Source organism: Hordeum vulgare, chromosome 5H (assembly GCF_904849725.1).
Source record: "Hordeum vulgare subsp. vulgare chromosome 5H, MorexV3_pseudomolecules_assembly, whole genome shotgun sequence".
Classification (NCBI taxonomy): domain Eukaryota; kingdom Viridiplantae; phylum Streptophyta; class Magnoliopsida; order Poales; family Poaceae; genus Hordeum; species Hordeum vulgare.
The window spans coordinates 51,970,318-51,996,397 of NC_058522.1; positions in this window are offsets into that span (position 1 = coordinate 51,970,318).

The window sequence follows — 26,080 nt, forward strand, 5'->3', positions numbered from 1 at the left end:
CACCTTCCCCTTCACCTTCAGCATCCTCCATGAAAGTATCACCGAAATGAGCAAGATAGCTTTCATCGATGAAATCATCCCCTTCTTCATCTTCTTCCATTATAACCCCTCTTTCTCCATGCTTGGTCCAACAATTATAGCTTGGCATGAAACCGTGCCGAAGCAGATGCATGTGAACATCTCTTGAGGAAGAGTAACCCTTCTGATTCTTACAGTTAACACATGGACAGATAACAAAACCCCCCCGCTTGTTCGCATTAGCCACTACGAGGAAATCTTTCAAACCCGTAGTGAACTCGCCGGAGAGTCGGTTAACGTACATCCATTGCCGATTCATCTGCATTATTATAATATAAAATATATAATTAACCATCATGCATTTGTTAAACTAACTAGCTACAAACAATATAAATTAAACAATGAACTACACACATGCATATTTTATCAATGACACATCAAAGGTTCATCAAGTTGCTAACCGCGATCGAGGAGTGTGGCTCCAACACTTCATGTCATGTTTGTTTCATGCTCTTGGGGCATTTCATCAAACACCTTATGTGCATAAGAGGAACCAAAAGCAAACCTAAACCCTAAGTGTGAAGAGAATGGCTCTAAATGGCTAAGTGTTGGCTGCTGGATGGGTATATATAGGGGAGGGGCTTTAGTTGCGGTTGGCCTGGCAAACCGTGACTAAAGGTGCCCGAAGGCCTTTAGTCGCGGTTGTCCTGGCCAACCGCGACTAAAGCCCCTCACGTGCACCAGCTGACCACCGAGCGCCCTGGGCCCAGGCCTTTGGTCGCGGTTCACCTCCAGAACCGCGACTAAAGGTCCCATTAGTCGCGGTTCCTACAGCTTCGCGACTTATGGGGCTGGACGGAAGCCTGTTTTTCCACCAGTGCCCGTTCCATAATATAAGTCTTTTTTAGCGATTTTATTAAAAGACTACATACGGATGTATATAGACATACTTTAGAGTGTAGATTCACTCATTTTGCTTCCTATGTAGTCCCCTAATGAAATTTTTAAAAAGACTTATATTTAGAAACGGGGGAGTATTTCATATGCATGTGCAGATCAAGCATAAGAGAAATCAAACTCTAAAAATCTAAACGTTTATCAATGTGCTTACCATGTGCTTTAACTGCCTAGTATCTCCACCTTTACATGACAGTAACTGCATACGGCCGGGTAGCAAAAGAGTTGCATTTGTTTCTCACCTAAGAGCCGCAAGACTTGTATCGTACGAGATCTTATTATAGTGTGAACATGATTGCTCCACCATGGCATGCGAATCCTAGGTTGCGGCACCGCACAATCTTCTCGACTCGGAGAGGCTCTGTGGAAAATAATATCTGCACTGTTCTGATGCAACACAAATCACCCTGATGGTGTATTGGACGGCAGGATTGTTGTCAGATTATACGCGCTGTGGCACGGTCAGCAAAGAGGCCATGATTGCTGATATAATGAGATAAGAGGAATGCCATGTTTCTGCTTCTCCAGATGGCGTGCGGCTGAATAAAGGGGAAATGATTGATCTAGGTTATTTTGGAGAGAGAGTCAGCACATACTTTCCAATCTAAACACGGAAGACATGAAGTGTAACATTGGGAGACGGCCGACATGCAGAGGGGGCTGCCATGTGCCCACCAGGCACCATGACGCGCCTGCCCCCTTGGCGCCCCCTGGTGGGCAGTGGGCCACCGACAAGTTTTGATGACCATCTTCTGGTATATATATTCAATTTTGACCAAGAAAATAAGGGAAACGTTGTCGTCCCACCGACGGATCTTGATTTCGCGTCCACCGTCTCCTTTGTTCGCCACATGGCCGGGCGGACGAGCCGTGACCCGTTTCCTGAAACAACTCCATTGTTTCTGCAACTTGGAAGTAGTTGCAGAACGAGGGACCCAGGCATGGCGACGACGGCTTCCACGGGAAGAGCTCGCCGGCCGCCCCGCCGCCGGCCGCCTCGCCGCCTAGAGCTCGCCGGCCGCCCCGCCGGCTAGAGCTCGCCGGACGCCCCGCCCCGCCGCCAAGAGCTCGCCGGCCGCCCCGCCCCGCCGCCAAGAGCTCGCCGGCCGCCCCGCCGGCCGCCCCGCCCCGCCGCCAAGAGCTCGCCAGCCGCCCCGCCGGCCGCCCCGTCGCCTAGAGCTCACCGCTCGCCGGCTGCCCCGCCGACAAGAGCTCGCCGGCCGCCCCGCGGGCCGCCCCGCCGCCTAGGTAGTGGTTCTGCAACTTGAGCTTTGTTGCAAAATTTCCTGAAACATGACCCTTGTTGCAAAAAATTCTCCCGCAAAAACGAAGAAAAAAATCCTGCAACAAGCAAATTGTTTCTGAAACTCGACAGTTGTTTCAGGAATTAACAGATCCAAAGTTTATTTCTTGCAACAAAGCGAAAGTTTCCACAACTCGAGCGTCGTTTCAGAACCATGCGGCGGGGATGCAGGGCGTTAGATCGCCATCCAACGGCTAGCTAGGTGACGGATAATTTTTAGAAATCATCCGGCGGATGCGTAGCGTTCCCCAGAAAATAAGGATAGGACTTTCGAGACGGAGCATCGCGGTCTCGAGGCGAAACTTGGGCGTGAGCACTTTTGCCATCCGTCGGAGCGATTCCATCGGGGAACTTTCCTCCGGAAGGGGGAAATTCAGGCTATCGTCATCACCAATAACCCTCTCATCTTGGAAAGTCCAATCATCATCAACATCTTCAACACCACCATCTCCTCTCAAAACTCTAGTTCATCTATTGTGCTCAATCTTGTACCGGAACCTCACATTGGTACCTGGAGGGTGAATAGTAATGTTGATTACATCTTGTAGTTGATGATTTATGGTTTATTTTGTGGAAGATCATATGTTTAGATCCAATATGCTATTTAATACTCTACTTATCATGAACATGTTCATCACTTGTGAGTAGTTACTTTTGTTCTTGAGGCCACGGGAGATGTCATATTGCAAGTAGTCATGTGAAGTTGACATTCGTTTGATATTTTGATGGTGTGAATGTTGTGATCCCCTTCGTGGTGTTATGTGAATGTCGACTACATGACACTTCATCATCTTCGGGCCTAAGGGAATTCATTGTGGAGTATTTATTAGATGATGGGTTGTGAGAGTGATAGCAAATTAAACCCTAGTTATATTCTATTCCGTGAGGGGCTGATTTGGATCCCTATGTTTAATGCTATGGTTAGAATTTATTCTTAATAATTTTCTCATACTTGCGGATGATTGAGAGGGGGTAATCATAAGTGGGAGGTTTTTTCAAGTAAGAACAACACCCAAGCACCGGTCCACCCACATATCAAATTATCAAAGTACCGAACGCGAATCAATCCAAAATGTCGATAGTGACTAGATGAAATTCATGTGTGCCCTCGAGAACGCTTTGCCTATTATAAGAAACTGATTCGGCCTGCCCTTTGCCACAAAAATATTGGACTACCTTGCTGCACTTATTTTTTACTATATCTACTCGTTACTTGTTACAATTATTTTGCTATCAAATGACTTATTACCGCTATTCTATTGCTTGCAGAAATTACGTTGCTAGAAACTCCTTGTCATTTCCTTTTGCTCCTCGTTGGCTTCGATACTCTTACTTACCGAAAGTACTATGATTCATCCCCTATACTTATGGGTCATCAAGATTCTTTCCGGGCGCCGTTGTCGGGGAGCGAAGCGCCTTTGGTAAGCGGAATTTGGTAAGGAAAAATTTATATTATGTGCTGAAATTTACTATCACTTGTCACTATGGAAAGTAATCCTTTGAGGGTCTTGTTCGGGGTATCTTCACCTCGACCGAAAACTCAAATATTTGTCCCTCAACCTACTGAACCTTCTGAAAATATTTATTATGAAATTCCTTCGGGTATGATAGAGAAACTACTAGCTAAACCTTATGCAGCAGATGGAACAAGTTTGTAGATTATTTAATCTTGCAAGTTTATCCGGAGATGAAGTCAAGAAGAAGGTTTTCCCTTTATATATGGGAGAAGCATTGACATGGTATAATCTATGTGATGATACATGATCTCGGAACTGGAATACATTGAAATTGGAGTTAACCAAAAACTTTAACCTATGGATCTTATTCATCGTGATCGGAATTATATCTATAATTTTTGGCCTCATGGAGGAGAAGGTATCGCTCTAGCTTGGGGAGGCTTAATACAATGTTATACTCATTCCCCAATCATGAGCTCCCAAGAGAAATTATTATTCATATTTTTTATGCTCCGAATTCTCGTAATGATCAAACCATGCTCGATACTTCTAGTTCTGGTTCTTTTATGAAGAAGACTATTGAATTCAGGTGGGATCTTTTGGAAATAATTAAATGCAACTCTAAAGATTGGAAAATCGGCAAAGGTAAAGGGTCAGGTATAAAACTTAAGTTTTATTGTATTAAATCTTTTATGAACACCGATGCATTCAATGATTTTAGCACTAAGTATGAACTTGACTCTGAGATAGTAGCCTCATTTTGTGAAACCTTTGCTACTCATGTTGATATCCCTAAATAGAAATTGTTTAACTATCATCTACCTACTAGAGAAATAACTGATGAACCAATTAAAGTTGAAAATGAAACTATCATTTACAATGTTGACCCAGTTGTGCCCACTGCTTACATCAAGAAACCACCTTTCCAGCTTAGGATAAAGAAACATGCTAAAGCTTCAACTATGGTTAACAAAAGTTATGTTAGAGAAACTAAACCCTCTGAGCAAATCAAATTAGAACCTATTATTGCTATCGATAAATATCTCTTGGTCAATAATATTGATGGGCATGTTATTTATTTCTGTGATGAAGTTGCTAGAATTGCCAAACCTGATAGTAAAGATAAAAATAAACTTGTTGTTGGCATGCCTGCCATCTCAATTAAAAGAGGAGATCATTGTTATCATGGTTTATGTGATATGGGTGCTAGTTTTAGTGCTATAACTTTTACCTTATATCAATAAATTATGCATGTGATAGAACCCGCTAAAATAGAAGACATAGATGTTACTATTGAACTTGCTAATACAGACAGTATCACGCCACTTGGGATTGTTAGAGATGTTGAAGTCTCGTGTGGAAAGGTAAAATACCCTACTGATTTTCTAGTTCTGGGTTCACCACAAGATAATTTTTGTCCCATAATATTTAGTAGACCCTTCTTGAACACTGTCAATCCTGAAATAGATTACAAAAGGGAAACTATCAGTGTTAATTTTGGTGGTATGTCTCATGAGTTTAATTTCTCTAAGTCCAGTAAGCAACCCCATGATAAAGAATTGCCTAGTAAAGATGAAACAATCTGTCTTGCTTCTATCCTTAAACACAACCTATCCATAAATGCAACTTACCTATTGAAATAAATAAAATGATATGCATATGCATGGAAGAAATAAAATAGATAAAATGTTCTTTGTAGAACAACCTATCCTTAAACACAACTTGCCTGTTGAAACTCTAGGAGGTCCTCCTCCACCAAAGGGTGATCCTGTGTTTGCATTAAAGAAATTACCTGACGCTTTGAAATATGACTATCTTGATGAAAAGAAGATATATCATGTTATTGTCAGTGCTAACCTTACAGAGCATGAGGAAAAGAGGTTGTTAGAAACATTAAGGAAACACCGAGCTGCTATTGGGTATACTCTTGATGATGTTAAGGGCATTAGTCCCACTCTGTATCAGCACAAGATTAATATGGAACCAGATGCTAAACCAGTAATTGATCACCAACAAAGACTGAGTCCCAAAATGAAAGAAGTGGTAAGAAATGAAATATTAAAGCTTCTAGAAGTAGGTATAATTTATCCTATAGCTGATAGTAGATGGCTAAGTCCCATTCATTGTGTACATAAGAAATGAGGTATTATTGTTGTTCCTAATGATAAAAATGAACTCATTCCACAAAGAATTGTGACTGGCTATAGAATGGTAATTGATTTTAGAAAATGAAATAAAGCTACTAGAAAAGATCATTACCCTCTACCTTTGATAGATCAAATGCTAGAAAGACTATCGAAGCAGACATACTTTTTTTATAGATGGATATTCTAGTTTTTCTCAAATACATGTGTCACAACATGATCAAGAGAAAACCACTTTTACTTGTCCTTTTGGAACCTATTCTTATAGATGTATTCCTTTTGGTTTATGAATGCACCTGCTACCTTTCAAAGATGTAAGACTGACTGCTATATTCTCTGATTTTTGTGAAAAGATTGTTGATGTTTCCATGGATGATTTCTCCGTTTGTGGAACTTATTTGATGATTTCTTAAGAAACCTTGATCGAGTTTTGCAGAGACGTGAGCAAACTAATCTTGTATTGAATTGGGAGAAGTGCCACTTTATGGTAAATGAAGGTATTGTCTTTAGTCATAAAATTTCCGACCGAGGTATTGAGGTGGGCAAAGCTAAAGTTGATGCAATTGAGAAGGTGCCATGTCCTGAAGATATTAAAGGTATTTGTAGTTTCCTTGGTCATGTTGGTTTCTACAGGATGTTTATTAAAGGCTTCTCTAAAATTCCTAGCCCTCTTACCAATTTATTACATAAATATGTTCCTTTCATTTTATGATGATTGTGTAGAAGCCATTGAAACACTTAAGAAAGCCATAACTTCATCACCTATTGTTCAACCACCGGATTGGAACTTGCCTTTTGAAATTCTGAGAGATGCTAGTGACTATGTTGTTGGTATTTTTCCGGGACAAAGAGTTGATAAGAAATTAAATATTATCCATTATGCGAGTAAAACTCTAGACAGGTCCCAGAGAAATTATGCTACCACTGAAAAGGAATTTTTAGCAGTTGTGTTTGCTTGTGATAAATTCAGATCTTACTTTGTTGATTCTAAATTAATTGTTCACACTAATCATGCTGCTATTAAATGTATTATCGAAAAGAAAGATGCTAAACCTAAATTCATTAGGTGGGTTCTTTCCCTACAAGAATTTGACTTGAATATCATTGATAGGAAGGGATCTGAGAACCCCGTAGATGATAACTTGTCTAGGTTAGAAAATATTCTTGATGACCCACTAACAATCGATGATAGTTTCCTTGACGAACAACTAGCTGTGTTCAATGTTTCTCATAGCACATCGTTGTTTCATGACTATGATAATTACATTGTTGCTAAATACATACCACCTAGTTTCACCTATAAACAAAAGAAAATTTTCTTCTTTTATTTAAGACATTAATTTTGGGATGACCCACATCTTTATAAAGAGGGAGTAGATGGTATTATTAGACATTGTATACCTGAGAATGAACAGGAACAAGTCCTTCGGAAGTGTCACTCCGAGGCTTATGGAAGACACCATGCGGGAGATAGAACTGGACAGAAGGTATTACAATCTGGATTTTATTGGCCTACTCTTTTCAAATATGCTTGTAAGTTTGTCCTTTCTTGTGATGAATGTCAAAGAATTGGTAATATTAGTAGACGTCGAGAAATGCCTATGAACTATTTACTTGTTATTGAACCATTTGATGTTTGGGGATTTGATTTATGGGACCATTTCCTTCCTCTAATGGGTATACACATATTTTGGTTGGTGTTGATTATGTCACTAAGTGGGTAGAAGCTATTCCAACTAGTAGTGCCGATCATAACACCTCTATTAAAATGCTTAAGGAAGTTATTTTCCTACGTTTTGGAGTCCCTAGATACTTACTAACTGACGATGGTTCACATTTTATTCATGGTGGTTTTTGTAAGTTACTTGCTAGGTATGATGTTAACCATAAAATTGCATCTCCCTATCATCCCAATCTACTGGTCTAGTAAAATTAACCAATAGATAAATAAAGTTAATATTTCAAAAGACTTTCAATAGGCCCCAAAAGAATTGGTATAAGAAATTAGATGATGCATTATGGGCCTACAAAACAACTTAGAAAAACCTTATGGGTGTGCCTCCTTATAAAATGGTTTATGGAAAATCATTTCATTTACCTGTTGAGTTTGAATATAAGGCATATTGGGCAATTGAAGAACTCAACTATGATTATAAATTGCTAGTGAAAAGTGGTTCAGTGATATTAGCTCACTAGATGAATAGAGAACCCAAGCTAATGAAAATGCCAAACTATTAAATAACAAGTTGAAAGATGGCATGACAAAGGAATCCAATAGCGAGAATTTAAAGTTGGTGAATATATTTTATTGTACAATTCTCGTCTTAGATTTTTTGCAAGGAAGTGTCTCTCTAAATGGGAAGGACCTTACATTGTCAAAGAAGTTTATCGGTCTAGAGCTATTAAGATCAATAATCCCGAAGGCACTAACCTGAAGGTTATCAATCGACAATGAATAAACCACTATATTTTAGGCACACCCATTAATGTCGAAACAAATATTATTCGAACCATGGCACCGGAGGAATACATAAAAGAGACATTCCAGAACACTCGAGAACCCTAAAAAGGAAGATGTATATGATACGGTAAGTAAACAAACTCCGAAAAATCTGCAAAAATGTTTTCTGTTAGTTTTGTAATATTAGAAAAATATGAAATTAATAAACACATGGGAAGGCAACCCAGGTGCCCACTAGGCACCAGGGCACGCCAGCCCCACCTGGCGCACCCTGGTGGGTAGAGGGCCCCTCGGGGACCTTCCTGACTCTATTTTCTTCTGGGACACATATTTCCTTGTATAAAAATTTATTATATGTACGCACGGATGATTTGACCTCTATTTCACGGATAATTCTTTTGTTCTTTTCTCGTGTCGTTTTTCTGCAAGATCTAGTGTCGGGACCCCGATCCTAAGCCATTGGAATCCAGCCTGTAACACATCGCATCTCTTTGCGGTCTCACGCACGGTTATCCCCACGACTGCAACCTTACCTTAGCCGGGACCGTTTGCACCTTTTGACTCGCGTATGCAATTGTGTCGCTAGCCATCCAATGACAGAGAACCCAGATCGACATGTCTAGTCATAAACCAATGTGGCAGTTCCGCACAGGGACAGGCATGCATGACCCAACAAAGCAGGTGTCGGTCACTAGCGAATGTAGACGAGTCGTAGCAAGCTACAAGGACTCCATTACATCGCGTGATATTTCCCCATCGGGGACAAACACAGCAGCTAAGAAGGACACATGCCGGTCAACCAATGTGTTCGGAGCAGTAGCGAACTACCATGGCTCGTTGGATCACAAAGGGGCATTTCCCTGTAAGGAATGCTACTAAAGCCTACGACTAGGTAATCGAACCCCATACATATCAGTACAACACACGTACGCATGGCATACCGATATGTATAGATACATCGATGGCATCACAACATAACCATAAACATGCAAGCTTTATTTAAAAGGCTCGGAAGAGCCACACACATACTATTACAGAGTAGGGGTCTCACGACCCATCATAGCAGTCATTCAAGTTACAAGCCACCGGAAGTAGATAAACTGTCTGAGTACAGACATGTGAAACTAGAAGGCACATGGCTTGACTATACTACAGAGCCACCCTAGGGCCAGATCGTAGCTGGGATACCAGCTACTCGTCGTCGTCGATGTCTAGGAAGAACCCTCCATTAGGGTCATTAACAACCGCTGCAACAAATTATTAAGCAAACATGAGTACAAGAGTACTCAGCAAGACTTTAGGATAACTATCTACTCATGCAATGTATGAATAAGGAATTGTGGGGTTTCATGCGGAAAGCCAGCATTTGACTCGTGGCTAGACAACTTTCATTTTAAAATAATTTTTTGACAACTTGATTTCTTGCACACGAGTCCACTAACACCACAACAATACTCCATCGTGGAATCATTCCGTCTCCATACGGAAATGCCGTCCACGACACTCACGCCTATCTTGACAATTTATGAGTAGCCATTAAAGTTATCTATGAACAACATATGTCTCCAAGTAGTCCATATCCGCGGACACGGATATTCGAATAGATCATAACCCTGCAGGGGTGTACTTCTTCACACAAGCTCTCGCCACTTATCGCCATGTGCACGTCATGCACCTCGGCAACCTTCAAGCGGAAGCCCAGTGAGGTAGTCGGCCACGACCGTTAACCAGACTAATACTTAGTCCAGGTCTATTGCCTATCTGAGGGTAACCCGCACGGAAGTCCGGCCGAGGTTCCGCCATGGCCCCTAACGATGTGCGCAGGGTTCCCAAGCCCACCATCCGGGTGCCACTTGGTACACCATGCCACTGCCTACCGCATCACAGCCCACCTCTCAGGTCAGCGCTATGCAAGGCCTCCAGCATGACTATAAACACCAGAAACTTCTTGCAACTCCTGGGCCGAGTACTAGGCGATTAATAAGTCGAGCGGGGTCATATTTCAGGGCCCAGCATGTGGTAGTATCTCGTCTTGGATTACATACACGGAACTCAGTTCCTAAGGACGGTTCCAATGAAACAACCCGCCATAGCCTTTCACCGGTACCTTTACCAAATAAGGTTCAACACACAACCTTTACTTACTGCACACATTCTCACAATTCTGTTCATCTCCCAGATGACAGACCATGCACAACTCTAAGCATAGCATGCATAGCAGGATAAGGCACATCATGGCTCAAGCATCTACCAGGTATGCTAGGTTGCAAGGTTCAACTATTTACTGTGACAGAGATAGGTAATGCAAAGGAAGTGGGTTCAACTAATGTGGCAAAAGCACTTGAAGCATTTGATCCTAATGCAATACGTAAGTGCAGGAGCGAGAACATCGGATTTATCGGGATGATCAAAATGGTTGCTTGCCTTGTTGCTTAGAGGAGGGACAATATCCGTCAGTCGGATATTCGGTGGAATCCGGAGGAGCGGAGCCTAGCTACCGATAGAAATGACATCAATCAATAACAATCATATGCAACAAAATGATGCATGAGCATGGCATGAAGATGCATGGTGGTATGCTAATGTAGCTATCATTTATTAAGTTTGGAGTTGATTTGAATCAGATTCAAATATCACTTCAAACGAGGTATTCTCGAATACCATTTTAATTGATTCGACCTGATGCTCAGATCAACTTGTTTTTATCCTGCATGGGAATGATATGTTAAGTTGCTGGTTGTGATTGCACAATGTTTGATCATAGCATTCGAAGTGGAATCCAAATGATTTTCAAATTCCAACTCCAATTAAATTTAACCTATTCATTATTCTACATGTTTGGTCCAGTAACATTTTCAAAAATGTTTGAAAATGACATATTCAAATTCCTTGAATTTTTCTGATACTTTGTCATATATAAATTATTTTCATTGGAGCTACAGATTAATTTCTATGATTTTTAGAAGTTTTGGGAATTTTCTGTAATTCTTTTAAATCAGAAAATCCACTTATTGCGTCAGGCTCACGTCAGCATGGCGTCAGCCGTCGGCTGACCTGGTCAGGTCAAACCCGACAGGGGGGACCCACTGGTCAGCCTCACAGGGTTAACCCCCGCGATGACCAGCCCCAGATTGTGTTTGACATAGGCCTGGGCCCACTGGTCAGTGTCTGCTTAACGTTTTAAACATGGATTAGCGAAGCCAGATCATCCCCTGCCGGAGACTAACCGACGGCGACCAGATCCGCGGCGGATCTTTGCCAGAGTGTCGCCGGAGATGGCTATAGTGCTCAGGATCGAGAGTCGAGAGCACTGGGAGGATCCCCAGGCTCGGCCTCATCCAGCACTGGCCTCAGGGAGGGCTGGGAAGGACCGGAGGTCACCGGCGACGAGCTGAGGGGACGGCCGGAGCTCGGGCTCGTCGGTCCAGTGGCTAGGGGGCACGAAACCGAGGGGAAGAAGATTGGAAATGAGCGCAATCTCACAGGGAGTACAGTGGAGGGCTTAGACGGCTCGGGGAGGCGTTGTGGGCGACGAATCGAACGAAGCTCGCCGGCGGCCGAAGCTTGAAGACGACGATGCCGTGGGCGTTGCAGGGCTCGGGGGATCTTCTACTTCTACAAGGATGACCAGCTCGTCGAGGCGGAGCGAATGGAACACTCGGGGGGACATCCTGTGGCTAGAGGGCTCGGGCAGCTCGAGCTCGAGCTCCTGTCAATGGCAGCAGTGGGGAACAGAGCAACCGAGAGGAGAGGGGAGGAATGGGTCGCGGGATGGATAGGGCCGTGCTCGGGGAGGTTATCCCCGCTGCCGCGCTGTCTTGGGGAGCACCTGAGCGTGCCACGGCGAAGCAGGAGGTGGAGGAGCCGCCGTGGGCGTTCGCTCCTCTGCCAGAAGGCAGGAGGAAGAAGACGCCCCTGCCCCTGGTGGGCTGGGCCTCCTCAGGGCGACAGGTAAGCTCCTTTTCATTTTTTCTGTTTTGTTTTCTGGTTTACTAACTATTTGATTTGTTATTTATTTCAGCTCCAAAAATAGTTTATAAAATTATTTTGAACACACCAGAATATTAGTTGGAATATATTCAACCATTCCTGAGGTTTTCACCATTTTTTAAAACTTAAAGTTTTTGAATTCAAATTTGAACTTGAATCGAGTGGCCTTTTGCGTTTAAATAAAATGCTAAATGTGTTATGAAAATAGTTTCCTTCACTGCTTATTTTCTTTCAAGAATTATCAGAAAAGTTGAACTTTTCTTGAGGCCATTCTGGGTTCATTCATTTTAACAAGTTTGGAATTTCCTTTAAATTGAGAAGTGGCTAGGGTTTTCGAGTTTTTCTTCACCACTTGCTTTGATCTTGTTGCAATTTTCTTGGATGCAATGCAAAGAAGATATGAGCACAATGCTATACTTTGGTTAGGGTTCCAGGGATGTGACAACTTGTCCCGAGATTTAGAAGTTGTCGGGAATAACGCGGGATACTCAAGTCGGAGACGATCCTCTCTTTCCCATGTTGCCTCCTTTTCAGAATGATTCGACCATTGAACTTTAAGAAACTTGAGGTTTCGACATCGAGTGGTACGCTCAGCTTGATCAAGAATACGCATAGGGTATTCTCGGTATGAAAGGTTATCTTGGAGATCAAGCGTTTCGTGGTCCACTTCACGGATAGGATCCGAAAAGCAATGCCTGAGTTGCGAGACATGGAAGACGTCATGAACCTTGGAAAGATGCGGAGGAAGTTCCAACTGGTAGGCAACTTCTCCTCGTTTAGCAAGAATGCGAAAAGGACCATTGTAACAAGGAGCCAATTTTCCGTTGATACCGAATCGATGGGTACCCTTAAAAGTTGTAACCCGAAGGTAAGCCTTCTCGTCAACTTCAAAGGTCACAGCCTTATGATGACGATCATATTGGCTCTTTTGACGAGACTGGGCTGTTTTCAACTTTTCACGAATAATGCGAACCTGCTCTTCTGCATCCTGGATCATATCCGGGCCAAAGAGTTGCCTCTCTCCGGTTTCTGACCAATTTAGAGGTGTTTGACATCTTCGTCCATAGAGAACTTCAAAAGGGACTTTGCCCAAGCTTGATTGATAACTATTGTTATAAGAAAATTCGGCGAATGGAAGGCACTTCTCCCAATTCATACCGAACGATATAACACAAGCTTGGAGCATATCTTCTAGGATTTGATTCACTCTTTCTACTTGACCACTTGATTGAGGATGGAAAGCAGTGCTAAAAGATAAGTGAGTCCCCATGGCATTTTGAAAACTTTCCTAGAAGCGATAAGTAAAGATACTCCCACGGTCTGAGTTAATCTCCAGGGGAACACCATGAAGAGACACTATTCAAGAGATATATAACTCTGCTAGCTGGCTAGCTGTTATACTCTCACGAACTGGAAGAAAATGAGCTACTTTGGAGAGACGGTCAATGACCACAAAGATAGCATTATTTCCTTTCTTGGTCTTGGGAAATCCGGTAATGAAACCCATACTAACCTTATCCCATTTCCATTCAGGAATAACTAAAGGTTGAAGGGTGCCAGCAGGCCTTTGATGTTCTGCCTTAACTCGACGACAAACGTCGCAGTTAGCAACGAACTCAGCAATTTATCTCTTCATCCTAGTCCACCAAAACCTCTGGCGTAGGTCCTGATACATCTTAGTACTACCGGGATGAATGGTGAGAGGAGAATCATGAGCTTCCTTAAGGATTAACTGCCTTAGATGTGGATTCTTAGGAACCACTAGACGATTCTGGAAGAACACAACACCTTGATCATTCATGGAGAATTCATTAGCGTTTCCGCTAATAATATTCTCCCTGATCCGTGATATACCCTTATCATGCTTCTGGCCAGCTATAATTTCATCCTTAAGGTAGGCTTCGCCACCAGGGTAGAAAGGAATCCTTGAGGAACAATATGGAGACTTAACTTCCGAAATTACTCATAGAGATGTGGTTGACCTCGTTGTAGTATCAAGTTGTTACAATAAGATTTACGACTTAGTGCATCAGCCATAACATTGGCCTTCCCCGAGGTGTAAGTTATCCCTAAGTCGTAATCCGAGATCAACTCAACCCACCGTCTTTCCCTGAGATTCAAATCCGGCTGGGTGAAGATATATTTCAGACTTTGGTGATCAATGAATATTTCGCAACGATTACCCAGAAGGTAATGTCACCAGGTTTTAAGTGCATGGACTACAGCTGCAAGCTCAATATCATGTGTGGGATAATTATCCTCATGTGGACGCAACTGTCGAGATGCGTATGCAATCACATGACGATCTTGCATGAGAATGCAACCTAATCCTAGTCGCGAGGCGTCGCAATAGATAACAAAGTCCTTAGAAAAATCTGGTGGTAGCAACACAGGTGCGAAAGTCAGGCGTCTTTTCAGTTCCTGAAAACTATGCTCACACTGTGGTGTCCTCTCAAACTTTTTATCTTTCTTGAGGAGTTCAGTTAGAGGCTTTGCAACCTTGGAGAAATTCTCGACAAAGCGGCGACAATAGCTCGCTAGACCAAGAAAACTACTAACTTGCTTAACCGATTCAGGTTGAGTCCAATCAAGGACAACTTGAACTGTCTCGGGATTGATAGCAATACCCTTACCAGAGATTGCGTGACCTAGATAGGTCACTTCTGGTAACCAAAATTCACATTTTGAAAACTTGGCATAAAGGCGATGCTCTCGAAGTTTCATCAATACCAGCCTTAGATACTCGGCATGTTCTTGTTCGTTCTTCGAGTAGATGAGAATATCATCGAGGTATACCACGACAAATTTATCCAAATACTCCATGAAGATTGAATTCATCAAACGAGAGAAGGTGGCTGGGGCATTGGTTAAACCGAAGGACAGGACGGTGTACTCATATTGGACATAACGAGTAACAAAAGCCGTTTTTGGAATGTCCCCGTTCTTGATCTTGATTTGATGGTATCCCAACCTCAAATCCATTTTGTAGAAGATTGAGGATCCAGCAAGCTGATCATATAGGTCGTTGATCCTAGGGAGCGGATACTTGTTCTTTATGGTGACCAGATTCATTGGTCGATAATCTACAACCATCCGATCCGTTCCATCCTTCTTCTTCACGAAGAGGAAGGGCAAGCCCAAGGAGAAGAGCTAGGTCGAATGAAACCTTTATTCATGGCCTCATCTAGTTGCTTCTTAAGTTCGGCTAGCTCCAGGTGTGCCATCTTATATGGTCTTCTGGCTATTGGAACAGTTCCCAGAACAAGATCTATCACGAACTCTACATCTCTGTCAGGTGGAATTCCTGGCAGTTCCTCTGGAAAAACATCCGGGAAGTCACGGACTACCGGAATGTCTTCAAGTTCCGGAAGAGGGTTGGCATTGAGGGAATAGAGTTGGCATTTGGAAACTCGAGTAGAGACATTGACTATCTCACCCGAGGGATGGGTAAGCTGAACATTTCTGGAATGAGTATCAATCTTGGCATAGTGAGCTGACATCCAGTCCATACCAAAGATGATATTAATATCCGAAGATTTCAGGGCTATCAATGAGGCTAGAAAAACTAGCCTGTCTACTAGAATTTCATTGTCATAGGTTATCCTAGTGGTTTGCCACTTACTACCAGGGGTTTGGACAACCAATGGAATTGGCATATCACACAAAGACATGTTATGCAATTGTGCGTAACTTTCTGAAATGTAGGAATGAGAAGACCCAATGTCAAAAAGAACAGACGTTGGGTGATGATTAACAAGAAGCATACCCAGCATGACATCGGGATCCTCTGCACCTTCTTCTGCTGAAACATAGTTCACACGGCCACGTGCAGGAGCTGGCTTCACATAGTAAGCTTTGCCCGACGGACTTTCCGGATTGCTTGGCACCCACATTCTGAGGACACTCACGGGAATAGTGCCCTGGTTCTCCACACTTATAACATATCACTTGGTTGGCACGTGGTGCAACATTGCTAGCTGGACCACCATAGGTTTTTGCTGGAGGGTTGGTCTGATTCGTGTGAGGCGCCACATAGGATGGCCTCGGAGTGTATCTTGGCGGCAGAGAACTGTTTGGAACCCACAGCCTGCATTTTGGAAACGCGGAACCAGATGACGAGCCAAAATCACGGGAGTGCTTCTTTGTGGCTTCGTAGTTAGTATGACCAGTCTCGGCACTGATCGCCTTGTTGTCCAGGGCTTGGAAGCTTGTACATTCATGGAGGCGCAAATCACGACGAAGCTCAGAGCTCAGACCCTTACGGAATCTTGCTTGCTTCTTGGCATCAGTAGACACCTCCTCTATTGCATAGAGGGCGAGGTTACCGAACTCGCGGCTATAGGAATCCACGCTCAACTTTCCTTGGGTGAATGCACAGAACTGCTCTCTCTTTCTGTCCATCAGGCCCTCTGGAATATGGTGCAGACGGGAGGCTGCACTAAAGTCTGCCCATGTGGCTGATGGTTCAGCAGGATGCATAGCTTCAAAGTTCTCCCACCACAGATTGGCGGGTCCTTCCACAAAATACGCCGCAAATGTCACATTGTCGGCCTCAGAAACATTCGCAGAGCGAATCATACGTGAAATACTGCACATCCAATCATCAGCGTCGAGGGGATGGACGGAGTGATGGAACTTTGGAGGATTCAGCTTCACAAAGTCATTGAGGGACACTGCAGCATTCCTAGGATGACGAGCCGTATTTTGCTCAATACGCTCTAACAGTCGGTTAGTCTCCCTTTTGTTTCTCTCTGCCTCAAGCATAACTTCCAGCAGAGAAGGCGGGTGAGGCAGGTCTTCCTGCGACGCTTGACTACCCTCGCCTTGCTCATGAGCAGGGGCACGGTTCAACCTGGCGAACACTATCCTGACAAACAAACTCACAGCTTAGACCAATATCATCATCAATACTAGCTATGGATTAAGAATGCACTGAACACATGGAATGCGGAAATGAATATCCAAACAACATGGTAACAAGCAACTGCTATATATACACCATGGTTCGTACACACCCTTACATAGTCCAGTACAACCTTAACCGAAGAGCAAACTACTGAAGTTATGAAACTACTCATCAGAGGCTTAGAAGCTTCCTATACATTATTTATCTATGCCTCCGGAATTCATTTCACGACACAAGCATACTTCACAAGTCACACAGGACTGTGAAAGTACAGCTACTACCATACTATCCTTCCACTCATGGTTCAGGCATCCGCATAGAACATCTCATAAAGATTGCCTCCATGGCCTGGTAGCTCAACCTGCGGATCAGGAAATACTCTAGCCTGAGATCCCTGGGATCCGTAAGGACACGGATGTGGCCTTGGTCCCCTGACTGGTGGTAGTAGGGGTCCCCGAAGAGGGGTGACTCCTCCTATAGCGGGCAAGTCAACATGAGCCGGAAGATGGGTTCTAACAGGGTTCAACATCCCCATATCTCCGTACCCTGTCTGGACTACCGGTGCTAGCAGCGTCAAAGCCGTCCACAAACGGGCACGTGTAGCATAAAGCTCCATGCGGAGGGCACGAGCATCCCTATCTCTGTTCTCTAGCATCTTAGCAGTGGACTGCAGTAGCGGATCCTCCATAGAGGAATCAAAGTAGACCCCGCTGAGATATCCCTCTTCACCTGGCTGAGAGGCAGGAACATAGCAGAACTCTGAATTCTACTGTAGTGCATGTCTCGCCCTCATAATGGTCAGCATTGAATAGGCAGCATCTTGTACTGTCATGTCAACAGTGACTCCCAATCCATAAGACCAATGGATTGGCTCCTCAGCTCCAGGGTAGTTTGGAAATACCCTAACAGTGGAGATATACTAGCTCTGGTTGAAGTCTCGGTACTGTTCCTCCACTATGTACTCTGCGTACCAGCGGTAACCGCACACCGACATCACCCTGACCAGCATGGCCGTATGACCCGGCACATCAATGCACTTGGTCAGACGAACCACCTGACGAGAAGGACGGCCAGGCATCTCAAAATAGAGAGTAATGCAGAAGCATTAGAGCTCAGAATGCAAAATTGGGCAGCATAACGGCTATAAATGAGCAAAAACAATGGCGGCAGTGGGGAACAGAGCAACCGAGAGGAGAGGGGAGGAATGGGTCGCGGGGATGGATAGGGCCGTGCTCGGGGAGGTTATCCCCGCTGTCGCGCTGTCCTGGGGAGCACCGGAGCGTGCCACGGCGACGTAGGAGGTGAAGGAGCCGCCGTGGGCGTTCGCTCCTCTGCCACAAGGCAGGAGGAAGAAGACGCCCCTCCCCCTAGTGGGCTGGGCCTCCTCAGGGCGACAGGTAAGCTCCTTTTCATTTTTTCTGTTTTGTTCTCTGGTTTAATAACTATTTGATTTGTTATTTATTTCAGCTCCAAAAATAGTTTATAAAATTATTTTGAACACACCAGAATATTAGTTGGAATATATTCCACCATTCCTGAGGTTTTCAACATTTTCTAAAACTTAAAGTTTTTGAATTCAAATTTAAACTTGAATCTAGTGGCCTTTTGCATTTAAATAAAATGCCAAATGTGTTATGAAAATAGTTTCCTTCACTTCTTATTTGCTTTCAAGAATTATCAGAAAAGTTGAACTTTTCTTGAGGCCATTTTGGGTTCATTGTTTTTAACAAGTTCGGAATTTCCTTTAAATTGAGAAGTGGCTAGGGTTTTTGAGTTTTGCTTCACCACTTGCTTTGATCTTGTTGCAATTTTCTTGGATGCAATGCAAAGAAGATATGAGCACAATGCTATACTTTGGTTAGGGTTCCAGGGATGTGACATCTAGATCGTCATGGCCGCACCAACCTCATCCAAGGACAAGTTCTTCGACAAGGTTATCAACCATTACTTGTCGAAGGTGATGAAGCACCCTCAAGCTATTGAGATGCATGAAGGGGTGCTCCACATCCTGAATGTTCAAGGGCCCAAGAAGATGGGAACCATGGAGGCTAGGCTCGAGGCGATGGAGCAAGAGATCTTCAAGTGCCAAGGCAAGGTGGAGCGTGGACTCAGTTCCAATCACTCCATGATCACAGACTTCACCCGTGATCAAAAGGTAAATGGCCGGTCCATGAAGGATTGTCTTCACCTTCAACGAGCAAATCAATTTTCTGCATGGTGAAATGTATGATCTTCAAAACCAACTCTTTGAGTATAAAGAAAGATTTAAAAGTATGAGTTTAGGTGACAGTTGGAGGACTCTAGAGAATCGTGCTTCCTCTTGTGATGGTGAGCCCCTTCCATAGAAACCAAAGGATAAGTTTGCTTCTACCTAATCACCACTACCATCATCATCCTCACCAAAGAAGGAAACTTCAGTACACGGGTATGGGCACTCCCCTTGGCTTGTGCTAAGCTTGGGAGAGGTGCCTGGATATCGTATCATCATCACCTTTTGATTATCTTTTCCATCTTAGTTTGATCCCTAGTTATTTCGTGATTTAGTCAAATCAAAGTTGAGTTCGATCAATCCTTTGAGTGCTAGTTTCATGATGTATCTATCTATGTAATTGATTGAGAGTTATATTATAAAGTTTCGTTTGAGTTTTGCTTCTTTACTTTCTTATTGCACGTAAAATAAAGGAAAATAATCAAAAAGGATGATATGCTAATCTTATAGTAAGTAGTGATATTACATAAGGAAAAGTATAGGTGGTAAAATTTGTTGAAGGTTGACAAACATAGCATTGGTCGGTGATGCGACACATGAAAGAATTAATAAGGGAAGAGAAGATTTACATGCAAATACATTGTCCTTGACATCTTTTATGATTGTGAGCCCCCATTAATTATAATATGCTAAAACTATTGACATTGGACATGGAAGACAACGCAATGATTTATGTTCGTTCACATTCACATAGAAGTTATATTGTTATAGATCCTCTAACATGTGTTGGTTGCCCAATATATTTACTAGAAAAAATTCCACACTAAGTAGAGATACTACTTGTGCATCCAAAACCTTAAACCCAAATCCATATTTTAATAGTACACCATACCTACCTAAGGATTGAGTAAGATCCTTCAAGTAAGTTGTCATCAGTGCAAACGACAATAAAAATTGTTGCTAAATGTGTTTGATCATTTAGTGTAATGTAAATTAAGCATTGTACAAACTTGTGATGGCGATAATAAAAGCGACAAACCACATAATAAAGGTTGCTATCATAAGGGGAATATAACGTATTGTTCCATTGCACTTATGGATTTGGCATACAACCAAAAAGCGCATGAAAACCTCTGCTTCCCTATGCAAAGGGCTTATCGTGTCGGGGGGATAACCCCGATTAGGCTAAAGAAGACGATACAACGTTTCAAAAAACATCGGGGGAGTTGTCCCTGATACGCCATACCTCGTGAATCCACAAAGACACTAGACTGCTCACTGCCGGCTGCAGACTGTTGGTTGCAAACTCCTGTCTACTGGTTGCAGACTGTTGGCTGCCGGCTACAGGCTGTAGGCTGCTGGTTGCTGGTTGCCTGCTGCTGGGTGCAGGCTGCAGACTGCTAGCTATGGGCTCAAGGCTGCTGGTTGAACACTATTAGGTGCCGGCTGCAGTCTGCTGCCTGTCCGACTGGAACTCGTCCGTCTACAGCCTGTCCAGCTGCAGCCTGCCAGCAGGAGACATATCCGATTGGAACCCGTCCGGCTAGAACCCGTCCGAATGGAGACTATCCGACAGGAAACTTGTCCTGGTGGAGCCCAGCAAGGGCAGCTGCATCGTTCCATCAAACAGGACGGGAGGACCCTGCAGCCTGCATCACTGCGCCCCAGCAGTCCAATCTGCATCACTGCGCACCGGTCACCTCCAACAGTGAAGTTAGGCCAGGCGGCCCCCCTCGCCCATCATGTCCAACACTAAAGGTTAGGCCCCATGGGCCAGCCCTTGTCCTCTGGACACACCTTTATAAGGTGGCCCACGGAGCCAGCCCACGGGGAGCAGCACACAGGCAGGTGCTCATAGACGTACACACACACACATGAGGGAGGATTCTCCCAGGCTCCCCAATTCTCTCATTCCCCAGTGTCCAGGAGAAGAGGAGAGCTCCCAGCCTCCTTCTTCTTCCTCCACACAGCTCAAGTAGCATCATGTACATTCGTATGCTCTCCCTAAATACAGTACATGCAGGAGTAGGGTTGTTAACTCCGCACGAGGGCCCCAAACCTAGGTAAACCACCGCGTGTTGTTGCCCAACCTATTCCGGATCTCCACAGTGGCCTTGCTCTGACCTCTCTAAGCCACCCCATGGCATCTGTCCCAGAAATACCACAACAGTTGGCGCCCACCGTGGAGCATGCTGCTGCTGGAACTGCGGTCCGGGCGGAACCCTTTTCGTCGTCATCACTGTGGCGTCGCGGTCGTCTCTCCGGTAGCTATTGGGGGCCTGACATCAACACGCCCCCTAGGCGACCGCGCGGAGCTGCGCGTCCTCATCGTCGGCTGATACGTCCATTTTGCATCATGCTTTTATATTGATATTTATCGAATTATGGGCTGTTATTACACATTATCGTACAATACTTATGCCTTTTCTCTCTTATTTTATATGGTTTACATGAAGAGGGAGAATGCCGACAGCTGGAATTCTGGGCTGGAAAAGGAGCAAGTTTGAGATACCTACAACTCGAAAAACCGTGAAAATTAGCGAGGAATTATTTTGGAATATATAAAAAATATTGCGTGGAAGAAATACTGGAGGGTAGCCACCAGGAGGTCACAAGCCTGCGAGGTGCGCCCAGGAAGAAATACTGGAGGGGAGCCACCAGGAGGTCACGAGCCTGCCAGGCGCGCCCCACCCCCCTGGGCGCGCCTGGGGGCTCGTGGGCCCCCCGTTACCCCTCCGGCTCCCATCTTCTGCTATATGGAGGGTTTCGTCCCAGAAAAAATCAAGAGAGAGCTTTCAGGAAGAAACGCCGCCGCCACGAGGCGGAACTTGAGCAGAACCAATCTAGAACTCCGGCAGGGCCGTCCTGCAGGGGAAACTTCCCTCCAGGAGGGGGAAATCGTCACCATCATCATCACCAACACTCCTCTCATCGGAGGGGAATCATCTATCCATCAACATCTTCATCAGCACCATCTCATCTCCAAACCCTAGTTCATCTCTTGTACCCAATCTCCGTCTCGCGACTCCGATTGGTACTTGTAAGGTTGCCAGTAGTGTTAATTACTCCTTGTAGTTGATGCTAGTTGGATTACTTGGTGGAAGATCATATGTTGAGATCCTTAATGCTATTCAATACCTCTCTGATCATGAACATAATTATGCTTTGTGAGTAGTTACGTTTGTTCCTGAGGACATGGGATAAGTCTTGCTATAAGTAGTCATGTGAATTTGGTATTTGTTCTATATTTTGATGCATTGTATGTTGTCTTTCCTCTAGTGGTGTTATGTCAACGTCGACTACATGACACTTCACCATTATTTGGGCCTAGAGGAAGGCATTGGGAAGTAATAAGTAGATGATGGGTTGCTAGAGTGACAGAAGCTTAAACCCTAGTTTATGCGTTGCTTCGCAAGGGGCTGATTTGGATACACCAGTTTAATGCTATGGTTAGACTTTGTCTTCATTCTTCTTTCGTAGTTGCGGATGCTTGCGAGAGGGGTTAATCATAAGTGGGATGTTTGTCCAAGTAAGGGCAGCACCCAAGCACTGGTCCACCCACATATCAAACTATCAAAGTAGCGAACGTGAATCATATGAACATGATGAAAACTAGCTTGACAGAAATTCCCATGTGTCCTCAGGAGCGCTTTCCTTATATAAGAGTTCGTCCAGGCTTGTACCTTGCTACAAAAGGGATTGGGCCATCTTGTTGCACCTTTGTTACTATTGTTACTTGTTACCCGTTACGAATTATCTTATCCCGCATCTATCTGTTACCGATAATTTCAGTGCTTGCAGAGAATACCTTGCTGAAAACCACTTGTCATTTCCATATGTTCCTTGTTGGGTTCGACACTCTTACTTATCGAAAGGACAACGATATATCCCCTATACTTGTGGGTCATCACCGGCCTTGCCCTCTTCTTCACCACCACTGCAACATCGCTATCGTCTCTCCAGCATTGCTCGGTGACTCGACACCAATGCGCCCCCGGCGCACCCGTGCGGGGCGGCACGTCCTTGTCGTTTGCCTTCGCTCGGCCTCGCATGCTCTGCTCGTGTGCCGGCTAACACCCTCCACCATGAAAGTTGGCTAGTTTTGGCCTCTGCGCCATGCTAGTCCGCTTACGCGCGTGTACGCGGCCTCGATTCTTGGTCTACCCTGTCCTCTCCATGCGCTCAGGCACCTACGCGTCCGTGCACTCACTTCCGTGTCGTCGCATTTGCGCGCCTATAAGTACCAGCCGCTCATCCATGTGGTTTCCTCGTCGGCGTTCTGGCCGTTCCCACTCATGGCCACGCCTAGCTCCCCTCTGCGCCTCATGCCTCAGCGCTGCTCCGGCGTGCCGCGTGCCTCCACCCGCGTCTGCCCAGGCATGCGTCCTACTCCAGCCGAAGCCATCGCTACTGCAGCTACAATGTGCCATGCTCCACCCGCCTCGCCACCTCCAAGGCCATGTGGTCACGTTCTAGCACAGTCCCGGCGTCACACCCGTGCGCTAGCTCCGTCTTGTGCCACCCCGGCTGCTCCATGGTCGGGCACTGGCTCTGCCGCAGCACAATGCCCCATCTGCAGCGTAGTGGCCCTTCTCCTCTGGCCGTCCTCCTACTGTTGCGTCTCCCGAGAGCCGCACCTCCTCGACGAGCTCCTCCTTCGGAGCTCCGCCTTCGACCCACCTGGTCCCACGTGTGCCGCATCCGTGCCCAGCGCGCCCGGTTGCCATGCCATCCACACCCGGCTCCGCTCCCGTGTCAGCTGCCGCCCTCCATCGGCCTCCACCTGTCGCGTCCGTGCCCAGCACGTCGGGCTGCCGTGCCGCACGTAGCCGGCTCTGACAACGGTAGCCTGACCCGTCTGCCTCGACTCCTCCGCCCCATGGCACCCCGAAGCTGCTGTCGTGGCCTCGGCCGGCCACTGCCACTGCTGCCATGACCTTGGCCGCTGCCTACAACGGCCTCCTGCCCGCGCGGACATGGCCCTGCCTTGTCGTCGACCTCGCTCCAGCTCGCACGGGCCCATGCGCATCCCTGCAGTGGATGCCGACTGGCATGCCCTGCCTGCTGGACCCCACACCGCGTGTCACCGCCGGCTGCGTCCTGCTCCGGCTGGCCACCCCACCGGCTGGCCGCCTCGCTGCTGGGCCGCGTCCCCCAGCCGGCACCGGCTTCCCCCATGTTGCCGCCTGCCCACGGGGAAAAGTCAAAGGGGGACCGACTCCTCAATTAGAAAGGTAGTCCGCTGGCAAAAAAACTGCGCAGAGAAGACCAAAAGGTTCAGCCTGAGAAAAAGAAAAAAGAAATCCACATGCGTGTGCCCGTCAACGTCACCGCTCAGTCGGCTGGCCCGTCCGGGTCGCGGCCTAGTCAGTCCGGCCACGTACTTTGACACCGGGCCGACCTGGTCGCCCATCTGCTCTGACGTTCAGCCGTCGAGCCCGACCGGCTGCCACAACCATCGACCGTCGAAGGCTCGGCGGTCACACCCAGTGGACGCGCCGGCGCACTTTGCTCATAGAAGGCCGCGCCGGCTATCATTGACAGCAACAACCTCGTCTGCACTAAAGAAATGTGAGCTCCCGTCCGTGCATCCTCGCACCATGCACAAAAGAAAATACCACGAGCAGCACTCGGGGGGACATCACCGCATTCATTTCAGCTACTTGGTTGCTCACCCGGCGCCAGCTAGTCTCGTCCGAGGTGCTGGCCGTTTGGCCCGATTCATTGCTCCCCGCAAACGGAGCTAGTAGCGAATACGGTACCAAAGTCCCATTCTTTGTCTCAGCTATAGACCGTATACTAGCCGTATGGCTAGCATGAGAAAAAGTTGGAGGTCACCTGGCGAACAACATTCAGGGAGCTACCGGCTTGGGCAAACCAGTCGTTTCCTACATGAATTTGTACCCGGTTGAGCCTACTCCTCGAGTCAGAGTACTGTGCGTTCCCCTCTGCGGCCCACTCTTCGTCTCAGCTACATACCGTATATCGGCTGTCCGGCTAGCAAGAGAAAAAGCCAAAGAGCCGAGGGGACATGAAATGACCCAAGGGGCTCACACGACACCGAGTCGCCATTCCACCCGCATATACTTGCGCGGCCATAGTTAGATATTTGATAAATCTGCACTGACTAACTTTGTCTCTTGCACGATCATCTTCGCGGCGAACCCCCATCGCATGAAGGCTGCAGACTGCTAGCTATCGGCTACCCTCTACAGACTGTTGGCTGCTGGCTGCAGTACCGGCTGCAAACTGTTGGATGTTGGCTGTCGGCTGCAGCCTACCGGCTAGAACCTGCTGGATGGAACCTGTCCGGCTACCGACTGCTGGCTGTCGACTACACCCTGCCGGTTGGAGCTGCCGACGGCTTGCTGCCGCCTATAGCCTGCCGACTGGACCCGTTCGGGTGGAACATGTCTGGCTGCAGGCTGCCCGCTGGAAACCTGTCCGACTGGATTTTGCCCGGCTGGGGCACGCCCAATGGAAGACAGCTATGCCGGCTGCAGCTTGTAGCCGGTCGCCATCGGCCACCTTTTTGCTACACCAACAACAAGAAGCCTCTACACGACCCTTCGAATCTCCAGGAGGCTCGGAGGCTACACCAAGTGGGTGCACCGGCGCCCCCCCACTAGAAGACA